This window comes from Ahaetulla prasina, chromosome 3 (assembly GCF_028640845.1).
Source record: "Ahaetulla prasina isolate Xishuangbanna chromosome 3, ASM2864084v1, whole genome shotgun sequence".
Taxonomy (NCBI): Eukaryota; Metazoa; Chordata; class Lepidosauria; order Squamata; family Colubridae; genus Ahaetulla; species Ahaetulla prasina.
Genome location: NC_080541.1, coordinates 132,460,277 through 132,472,356, shown reverse-complemented (window position 1 = coordinate 132,472,356; position 12,080 = coordinate 132,460,277). Strand labels below are relative to the sequence as shown.

General features: G+C 35.5%; 1 protein-coding gene across 1 annotated transcript in view; it reads right to left on the bottom strand.

Annotated features, from left to right (window-relative positions):
• Positions 1-12,080, bottom strand: part of CDC73 (cell division cycle 73) — a 108,136-nt gene that overhangs the window by 30,425 nt on the left and 65,631 nt on the right. The gene's annotated exons all lie outside the window — the stretch shown is intronic.

The window sequence follows — 12,080 nt, the reverse complement described above, 5'->3', positions numbered from 1 at the left end:
ACAATAACGAGGCTATCTACAAAATAGACAGCAAAACCAAAAACAGAGCAGGGATTATAGCACATGTGTTATATAGTTATGGAGGTTCTCATTCATCCATAACCAGGTACTGTAGTCTCCCCAAAGCAATTTCCAAGTGATTTGCAAATATTGTTACATACTGAATGCATTGCAGCAATCTTCAGTAGTCATGCAGTAAGTAAAAGTAAGTAAAAGATACCATTGCCAGCACCCTGCTCCAGGTAGGGCTGCTACTGATGCACCAATCAATACTGGATAAAGGCTTCCTCATCTAAAACCACCACTTTCCTATCCAGTTGCTGAGTATCAGCAGCATGATGTAGAGGAATGTGAAAATAAATCTGGCAAAAGCCATTAAAGAAAACAAAAGACAACTCAGTCTTGGAAAAGAGAGACGTATGAGAAAGAAACTCAAAATAACCCTCCCTTGATTTTGCTTGGTATAAAAGGAGGCAGAGGAGAAACTGCCATTATACTCAGTAACAATGAAGTAGCGTTCCTATAAACTTACCAGTATCTGTTTCCTGTTCTAGCCTATCTTGAAGAATTGATACTCTCTCCAACCTCTCCTAGTAGTTTCATTTCATATTGAAGTGAGTAGAAGGACAATCCCTGGGGCATGTGTCACAAGGAGGATCCATGACCATAACTTTTATTTCACACCCTCCCCATCAATTGCTCAGGGAAGGAACAAAATCATCACGAAACAATACTTTAATCCCCAAATCTTGCAGGAAGTCCAGAAGTTAGTATAATCTATACTGTTGAAGTCTTCCAAGATATATAACAGAACCACAAGGAGTACACAGTCCCATTTAGGTTATGATGTAAACCCTAGCCGTAACCTGATAGCAAAGGATCTAAAAACATCTAATTCTTCTAGAGTGCTCTTCTCCCCAATGTTCCTGTTGCCAAGCAGCCTTCAGAGGTATCAGGCTGGCTCGCCTTTCACGCTCGGAAATTTAATGCTCAACCAGCAAAGTGGGAGCCAGGCAAGATTAATAATCAGCTAAAAGCAGTCAGAATGGGACAGTTCAGAGAAAAAACGTCTGTCCGATCAGACTGAGACAAGAGGAAGAGGAGGAGTTTATCATCTTGCAGACTCAGATCAGAAGGAATTAACTGATTCCTGACTGCGGGTCCCGCCTTTCTGGAGAAAAATCTAATTCTTCTAGAGTGCTCTGCAACTGATGCCCCACCACATTTTCAATAGCCTTATCTCCAAACAAAAACTTGGGAGACTGGCATCTAATATAATCAGGTCCAGGAAAGAGGTACATTGCTTGAAGGAAACACAGTAAAGTTTCCTTCGAGTCTATTGACATAACTTCCTTTTCTAATAAGATACTGATTATTACCAGTCCATTTCCTGATGGATGCACATGGTTTAAACCACAGATCTTATCCATTTCAACACTGTCTGCAGACCAAAAGGAATCTCATTTAATAGATGCAGCCACAATTATTAATTCATTTAGAATCAAAACTCTGACAATGATTTCTACTTGTAAAGTATATGTAAAAAGACAGCATCACCTAAGGAAATTTGAAGCCTTATCAGTACCGCTGGATGGTTACCATCTGACATAATTATGATGGAGATGCTTCTCTGGCCTTATCACTACACTTTAGACTGAATGTATGCTCAATCAGATTCATTTTTCATTCTCTTCCATTAGTGCTCCAGATGTCATACTGTGGCTTTATTCTCACAGTTTCTCAGAAATCAAAATGATCTTCAGAATTAGCTGTCAGAGGCAACTCAGAGGCAATTGTGTCAAGAGCTTCAACTGATTTCCAATCCCAGAAGATAACCAGGCACTCAACAGAACTGCCCACTGGTTTATTGAGAAAAGTGGCTCTGGATTTACGTGTGAATCTGAATAGGTCTTAGAAGGCAGTAAAACTCACCTAGATTAAGAACTGATACATCAAAACATATTCAATGTCCTGTGCCAGTAGGCCAGAGATAAAGAAGTCTGACGTGTCTCTATCTATATGTGTTAAATATGAGATTACCTGGGACAAGACCATGGTTGCCATGGTGGTTGTGAAACATAATTCCAAAATGATGTCCCAGGTGCATGAACTCTAATACTATCCTGAAAACATTTGTTTAAGAAAATGTATTACAAGTAATTTCTACTTCAGTTGCATATAAATCCAACATATCAACTGATGACTAGCAATATTTTCCAAGTTTTTTTAAGTCAACTTTGCCAACATAACTTTAAGTTAAGAAAATAAATCTGCACCAATAATAGGAGGTACAACATGTAAGTCCTCCCAGCATTTGTAATTAGTGTATAATTAAAAATTATAGTTTTAAAATGATGTTCTATGTCTTTTAAATTTTAAATGGGAGCCACCCAGAGTTGGTTGAAAGATGAGCAGCTTCATTATTGTAATAAATGTAACAAATGTAACAAACAAACAAACAATGTCTATTCCTCTTAAAAAATGTTAAGACTTCATGATAGAGTTCATACAGGCATCCAAAATCTAATCTCACTTCCCCTCTTCTTGGTTCAGATGCAGAAGAAGCAACATAAATTTCAATCATACTATTTCTTGCTGTCATTAGGGATTCAATGTCAGTTTCTGACAATGTTCACAGCAATCTAGCTCTTTCTCCATGGTACTAGTAGAGTTATGGAAGGGAGGAGGAATAGAAGCCTGAGGCTATTCTTTCAGCCAATGCTGCATGAACTGAATGAGGTGACAACTAAGTGCTCCTAAGCTAGACAGAAGCTTATGCCAGCAGCAAGGAGGAAGAGAGTCACAATCAGGAAAGAACTGTCTATAGAAATAACAGGAAATTGAACACGATGTTTTTAGCCTCCTTCAAGACCACAAAAGTAGAACGTGTTTCTACTTCAAAACAGAATGGAAAACTTAATAAGGCATACCAATAAAAGCTGACTGTTATTCAGCAGAAAGGAAAACCAGGAAAAGGACCCCGGGTGTGTGTGGGGGGGAGATTTGAACATAAAACGAATGACTAAAAACTTAAGAGAAAGCTCTTCAACATTTTATAATGCTACACTTTCCAAAAGCATAAACTATTTTATATATACAAGCGGCTCAGATACATTTCTCTCAAGCTTACCTTCTTTAAAAAGGTAAGACGAATTTCAGATCTCAGATACCCAATGTCCACCTAAGAAAGCACAGGGCTTTTGTTTGTTTAGATTTTTACAAACCAGTAAAACATATAGAAAAATATATTTTTAGAATATTCTCAAAACTATCTCAATATACCAATATAACTAGCATGTGTAATAATTACAACCTTTTTTTCCTTATAAGGATATGGAAGCAGCTTTTATGGCTTTCTAGTGCACCTTTGTTATTTCACTCCTTTTGCCCAATTTCACAGAATATGATTAAAATGTCACAAGCAAGAGATCAGTTACACCAATCCCTCCCCATAACTTCATGTCTGTCATTCTCTGTAATGTGAAATCAGGAGAAAACTTCAAGTCACAGGCTCTTCCAAATATTTCTTTTATTATTAACAGAACACATTATGACACTAAAGATTTATCCACTACTTTGTATATAACCTGAAAAGTTATGCATTATAAAAACTTGCTTTTAGTTTTAGTCAGAATGGAAAACAGATATTTGAACAATACTACAAACACAGGGCAGTCCAGAATATGGTTGTTGTTTTTTTTTTAAAAAAAAAACTGTGCTGAATATATATAACAAATGTACACTGAAAATGAAAATATGTTTCTATCACTAAAATAAGAGAAATTTGTACCTCCCTAGAGACTCATAGATTTTTCAACTTGGTGAAACAGTTAACGTTTTGGCTGCTTCTCTCATATACACTATCTATAGTATCCTTGATCTCTACTCAAAGCACACTATTGTCTAGACTGCGTAGGCTGCTTTGGGAGATATTATCCATCAGAAATCTATGACTGTGTCCTAATGTCAATTATATTATGATTAAGAGACTGGAAGCAAATGTGTGCAAACTCACTCTTTTTCTCTTCATATTTTGATTAACACCTATTGAAATATGCAGAAAAAAACCAATTTGCTAAGTGCTTTCTAGTCACCACAGCATATTATTTGCAATGCTAGGTAAGATAAAACACCAGGATATTTCATTTGCTTTAATGATTTGAAGAGGCATTACAAATTAACAATCCTTAATGATACTAAAATGTTTATTTGTGCAAGGCTAAGATAAAAATATACATATAACAAACAATTTCAAGACCAGAAACATATATATTTGAGGACTTACAAAACAACAAGGCTATTCCTTGCTAATACATAGTTTTGCTCTGTTTTATTTAGCACACAGGAGGGAAATCTTAATTAATGGAGGGAAGGCAGAGACTTGAAGATCTCCAAATAAAAGATTTAATTGATCCTTGATCTATTCAACTCCGCAGCATGAATCTTTATAGTAAATACAGCTGTATTTGTTTACAGTGTATCAACAAATGAGACTCTGAACAATGCATTCAACTTGCTGAAAAAAAAATTAAAGGCAACAGTGACACTTGTGGCCATCTTTAGATTGACAGTGTTTATATGCTGGGAAGGGAATCAACTGTTTTATAACAAAGTCAGCATGTTATTAGAAGAAAGTTTATACAAATCTGGTAATTATTTTGTATCATAATCAAATGATAACCAAACAAGCTAGAATCCTGCTTACTTTTTAAACTCTCATAAAATATATCTTAAACTGTAAATCAGACAAAGGTTGCAACATTGACTTTAATATACGTATTTTCATAGCCAGATTTTGGAACAACAAACATAGGTGCAAAGATCAGCTTGAGTCAATATTTTGTGATGACATTTTGGGCAATAGGGCTGTCTATGTTCTAGTTCCCTCTCAGGGAACTCATTAAACCCATTGAAGCTTACTTGACAACTTTGCCCCAGCCATTTTCTCTTTGCCCAACCCAACTCGCGGGGCTGTTTATATATGGAAAAGAGAAGGCAATGCCTTAGGTTCTGAATGAAAGGTGGATGTAAATATGATGAGCTAATAGAACATGTAAGTATTATGTTTATATTAATTTATAAAAGATTCCAAACTGTACAATTTTATGAAAGGGTAGTGTTCACCTATGAAAACTATAACTTTTGACTGGTAAATCAATCCATGTAAGGTCAACAAGATGCTTTCATCTTGCTCACTGGAAAAGCAAGCTATGTGTTTGATACAGTTACACAGAATCCTGCTTTTTCATTTATCAGTACTGTACCTATGCAAAATGTGAAGCCCACTGCTTCTTGGCTCTTTCTGCTAGCTGGAATATCTACTAGAGTAATCAGAAGTTAATCAAGAGGCAAAAGTTTTATATTTGAATGAAGATTTGTACCATATTGCTCTCAAAATATAATCTCCTTTGTTTTCACTATATATTTTAAGATATATTGTTCTTGACTGGTTAGAATACTCAGCAATATTTTCACGTTCAACAACTGCTTCCTATCTTCTTAAAACCAAGAAATATACTGGATTAAAGAAGGTCCTTCTTCTCTAGAAGGAAATTTGCATGTTAGTTTTAACATGTTTTTCTTCTATCCCAGAGGTACAGAATACTTCCCAGCAGTTCTTATTCTGTAGCTTTCTTCTATAAGGCCTAGCCTCAATAACTCTGGCCAATAATTACTGATCTTCCTTGCAGCAAGGTCGGGTCAGCACTAACCCTTTTTGCATTCAGAAAAACTATCAAAATCTGGGCATTTTGCAAAGCTGGTGAGTCCCTGGATAAACAATGGATTGAAATGAAAATTACACCACGTAATTTTTATATTCCTTATAGCAGAAAATCAGTTGTTTCTTGGATGTGTGCCAGTCGCTATTGAACCAAGCTTGGTTAAAAGAGCTCTGATTCCTGTTTGCAACTATTTTTGGGGCAAAGGTTTGCCTGGTTGGCTGGAGTATATGAAAGTTATTGGATATATTTACCTGCAAATATCTATCTCATGTGGGGCAGCCCACCACATGTCTCAGGTTGTGGTTCCCAGGATTTTAGGCAGTCAATACCTTCCTTTTGTCTATCAGCAGCATCCAGTTTTTTTATTGTTTGAAGTTTCTGGATGTTGTGCTAGTTCAATAGGCTGTGTGAAGGAATCTGGATCTGCTCCAGGAGACTCTTATGTTGATGATCTGCACACCTAGATTCCATAGGCCAGAGAAGCTATATATCAACAAAACTTTTCTCAAAGTTATTGCAACTATTTTGGTAAAACAAAATCAATTAGATGTCTGGCTATTTTACGTGTTGTCATTAGAATTTCAAGCTATCCAGTCTTTTAATAATATCCGGCTCAAATTTTGACCACCATATGGGGATGTGGCAATGCATAAGGGTGAAAACTGTTCATAAGTCTCTTTTTTCAGTGTTGTAACTTTAGCTTTACAAGTTGTAACTTGTAACTTCAAATGATCACTAAACAAGTGATCAACTATAAGTTGAGGACTATTTATATTTAAAACAATAGGTTAAAACTACCGTTAAAAAAAACAGTTCCGATCAACTGTTTTACTTTTAAAAAAGTAAAAAAAAAATGCTCGGATGATCACAGCTGTGCTGCGTGATCGTCCAAGCTTTTTTTTTTTACTTTTAAAAAGCATTTTATTACTACCTATTCACCCAAACCGGTAGTAAAAAAATGCTTAAAAAGTAAAAAAAAGTTCCGATGATCACGGATTACTCAGCTGATCATTGAAACTGCTTTTTTTTTTTTTTACATTTTTTTGCTACTGGTTCGGCTAACCAGTAGCATTTCTTACTACTGGTTCGGGTGAACCGGCCCTAACCAGTAGCATTTCACCCCTGCTCCTATGTATGTACCAATGTATTGTAACTAGTTTTCGTTAGTTTATCACTTCAGGATTAATCAGACCAACTGTACATCTGGTGTGTAGAACTTTTTATAGGGGCATGGGCCTCACAAGATCTTTGAGGAAGATTTCAAACAATAATAATAGATGTAAACTAAGTTTTATTTAATTTTTAAATTTAATTAATATTAAATACAGTGATGATTTACTCTACAGTCATATAACAACTGTCTTCTTTTATCATGTTAAAAAACTTGGAGGTCATGGGATCTCAGATTGTGTAATAGATATAAGCAATGAGATGAAGTGTTACCAAAGCTACTGTTCATGGAAGTCATTTAATATATTTTCAACAAACTGAAATGCATGGATACAATTTGAAATACTAGTTCACATTATCGTTTTTCTATGGATAGCAGATGTCTACTTGTTTATACTTTTTAATTCCATCTTAATCACTTGATAAATAATCAAGGTGGCAAACATACATATTTCTTTTTCCTCCTATTTTTCCACACAATAACTCTGCGAAATGAATTGGGTCAAGAAAAGACACTGATTCAAAGTCACTTGGACACTTTCATGCCTAAGATGGGACTAGCTCACACTCTCCTGATTTCTAAACCATCCACTTAACCACTACACCAAACTAATTCCTTTTATGTTCAAACAATTAATTTGTGGGTCTTTTTAAGAGTAGGATGGTATTGAAACTGCCCTGCAAATAAAGTAATAGACATCAGATTTGCTAAACTGAATACTTTTCAAGTTGGTGTTTGATTTTTTTTCCTGAAATAAAAAAACCCCCCTGAAAAGACTGTTTATATACTGTTTTTCAATCATACATTTTCCAATCCCTTTATATAATAAAAACATGAATTGCAAGCATGTTTCAATAAAGGTCTCTCTGATCTCAGTAGGGAAGAATTTCACACATAATTCCACCCTTGAGCAAAGGAACAAGCTCAACTCATTTTGTGCCCAATTGTCTATGCAGGTTCTGAATTCTACTCAGATAACAGCTGCTCAAAAGGAGACAGTAGTTCATGCCAAGTGATTCTTCTAGCAGCTGAGCTAGAATCATAATATGAACAAACTTCAGCTGACTCCTCTTGCCAACATCAAAAAAAGTTCAAATGGTCTTGGCCAGCAAAGCACAATCCCGCCCCCCCAAAAAAACAACAACATCATCATATATCCCTCACACCATAAATCTGGAAACAGAGCAGAATAAGAAGCCATGCCCAGGTCAGAAGTTAGGTATTCATACTCCTGCCAAGCATTTTTTTTAATCAAGTAATTTACTAGGGTGGAATTTATTGTAGTTTATAGCTTTCAGTCACAACAGTCTTAGTATCTAATTAATATTGCAACACATTATTAATCCACATAGTATAGAATAGCTGTACCTGTGCAATGATCCACACTGACAGGAGGAAATACTAATCCATTCAAGGTGTGCTTCAGTAGAAAGCTTGCATTAGGTCCATCTGTTCAATAGTTTGGTCGTATTTATGACTATGCAGTCATTTTTCAGATTCCCCCCCTCCACTTGCTCTAGAGCTGTATTAAACCTTAAAATAATGGTTTGCCTATTTAAGGTTACAAATATAAATTCCAAAAAGATTATTATTTTAATACATTACTACAGTTTGAATTTTCAATAAAAATACGACATATATAGACATATACTATGGACTATCATTTGGAAATCTACTTAAAGAAACCTCAGAGCTATTGTAAATTTTGAGCAATAAATACTCCAACTACTGTTTGAGATAACTGAGTATCTCTAAATAGGACACATTGTGTTTTGGCTACCAGCAAGAATGAACTTTTGACAGTATTCTAAACCAGGGGTCTCCAATCTTGGCAACTTTAAGACTTGTGGACTTCAACTCCCAGAAGTTGAAGTCCACAAGTCTTAAAGTTGTTAAGGTTGGAGACCCCTGTTCTAAACTATTTCTAGGAAATGCACTTAATGGAAGCCAAACCTTGAGTTTCTAGCACTTTACCAAACTTTATACAAGAAACACTATCAGTCTGTGAATTCAAAGAAGAAAGTAGGTCAATCTATGCCTCTGCCATGTTTTTCATACAATCTGTTGATAAGGATATAAAAATGAGAATAGTGTGTTTCTCAAGAAGAATATAATTAAATAATAAAAATGTGCAGCTTATTTAAATGCCTAATCTTTATCAGTGTTCTTTTAGTAATATTCCACTCAAACATTTATCAGAAAAAGAAATTTTAACTTTGATTTGTATATATTTTAATACTAGCTGGATACCCATGCTTCACTATGAAACTATGTGATTGGGCTTGATAAATCGACACTTAAGAGTTTGAAAATTAATGAGTAGTTATGATTGGCTTCTCTCTCCCCTTCTCTTCCTCAGGCTGGCCTCACAGAAGCCTCTTCTCTCCCTCAGCCTTGCTCCACAGAAACATCTCCTATCCTATCCCCTTCTCTCCCTCAGGCTTTCTAGCCCCTTCTCTCCATGAGCTTGCCCCACAGAAGCCTTTCCTATGCTATCCCATTCTCTCCAGAGTTATTTTCAAGTTGGGAGGAGGAGTAGAACCTCTAACTAATTAGCATCAGAGCGTGTTATAATAATATAGGAAATTCTAATGCTCTGATTTTCATTTCGAAAAATGCTTTCTTAGTGAGCACCTAGAAGCTAAGAGGAACATATGTGGCATATTTCATGTTTGTAGGCTTTATGGTTCTGGAGATTTTATGATTAATGCATGAGTGGTTTTCACTTATATATATATAAACGGTGTCTCATAATTTGTATTCATTTTTTTAAAATAAAGGCTTTCATAATGAAGACATATATTACAAATGTACAGCCACTATACATTTGGGATAATGACTGTTCTCAAGGATTATTAAAAAAATGAAAAACCTTTCCCACAACCTTTGCCATTTCACAGTTCTCAACATTCTTCTCCGTTAATAGAATACTAGGGTGAGTTAGAACTTAAACTGAAAGGAAGGGAAATGAAAAACTAGAAATACACACATAATTTTGTTTTAAAAGTCCCTGGTATGACAAAAACATAAAATTAACACTATAATTTGTTATCATTGCTGCAGAATTAACCATTTATTGATTCATATGTTGAGAAGGAGGGTTTCTTCTGAATGAAAAGCTCATGACTGAAGTACGTAGCTAGATCTATAAGAAACAAGACACTATAAGTCCATGATGGTGAACCTATGGCAAGTGTACCAGAGGTGGCACGTGGTGCACTCTCTGATGGCACATGAGCCGTTGACCCAGGTCAGCTCTGCTGCGCATGTGCCTCCTGTTTGCCAGCTTGTCTTTGGGTCTCTGCCACGCATGCGTGGGAGTGGGGCGCATGCAGGGGCCTGCACGAATGACAGGGGGCAGGGAGCATGTGCGGGGCCTGTGTACGCATTGCATTTTGAAGATTTGCGTGCACGCTTTGGGGACTTGGTCTGGAAAAAGTTAGCCATCACTGCTATAAGTCATACACAGACACTAACCTTAAATTTGTAGAACTTGGATATAAATAGCAACCCCCTTCTCCACAATTCTGCATTATATTGGATTATTACCAGATTTGTTTCATTACTAACCTTAACAACACTGGTTTGTCATTATTAATATGGCTCTACTGTTTATTCCTGTCTTTGCCAACATCAGAAACAAAGTGTGTTTGACCTTTCCTTAGAAGGTACTGAAATGAATCTGCAAAGAGCTTCTGTTCCTTGGAGAAATGGAAAGGCTAAAAGGACAGAGAAGTTTATGTACAACAAATTTTGAAGATACAATAGATAGATTCCATTTTCAGGTTGATAGTTCCTCTGTAGTCACAGACAAAGAATACATCAGTAAAGAACAATGTCATTCCAAAAAGGGAAAAACAACCTTTGGGAAAAGAACAATTGAAGGTATCATTTTTGAATCAAATATATATTTACTGGGGATTGCTCAATCTTGGTACTGTATATGACAAAAGATATAGGAAATTGTGTTTGTTGCAAGCGTACAAACTGTAACTTATTTGATTAACATGGTGGCAGATTATTTTACACCTTAATAGTCAAATAGCACTGGGATGTACTCTATAGTTAGATTGCATATTAGCAACATTAATGTGGAAAAACAGGTGAATTAGGATATTATAGAACAAACTAAGTATGAAAGGACAAAATGCATCAGACATGATAGAAGAAAATGGGGCAGAACCACTTCATAAATGAATTCTGGGGAAAGGTACATGTCAGAACAAATTTTCCTTATTTTTATCAATGTCCGGTGGGTGGAAATAGGTCATAAAATACAATAAAACATGGCAAAATAGCCAAAGATCAGAAAGCCTAAAGAAACATGAAAAAAACTATAAACCTAAAAAACTTTTGAGAAGTTACCGTGGACATGTTTTATGCTTTATACAAACTTAAGTCTACAAACCAAGATGCAAGTATTCTGAGTAATTAGCAGTTGATTCCTATTGGACCAAGTGAACAAAACTGAGGAAAAAATATTCTTTGTTTTAGGACAATGTGTTATCAGGCTACTGCATGGATCACACTGAGTAAATGGGTACACTAATATGACATCTACAGTAGTGTTGCCAATGCTGTTTTTTTTTTTTTAATGATCCAGAATGTTATTTTAGGGCAGGATGTGATTGAATTTGTAGAGCTAACTATTGGCAACAAAAGCATTCATATGAAATTTTAGACAGATACACGAGTATAGCCTCTTCTCCTCTCATAGTTCTATATTAATTTTCTCAAAATGATGGACCTTGAAGAAATGGATCAGGAATGGAGCTTGTGGAGAATTAGCACACAGTGGGTTCAGATGGTTAGTTCCACTTTGGGTAAATGAACATCTATTCTGAATTATCTCACTTCATTTTGTGGTCTGTTGTGACTATTTTGTGACCTTGATGAAATCCAGCATACATCCCATGCCAATTAATTAATTAAATTTCTTTGCTGGCTATCTCACTATTGAGGTGAATCTGGGCAGCTGACAATATTATACTTTTGACTCCTGAAAATTTCACATAGTTTGTATATATACAGTATATATCCATGAAGTTATATCAAGAGTAATAACTCTAATAAAAAGGAAAGAGAAATAAATTAATAGAAAACAAAAAATTTCTTCACAAAAGATTCCAAAAGTCACAGACAATTACATTTGGAGATTTTTTTTTAGCTCAGAAAGAAAATGAATG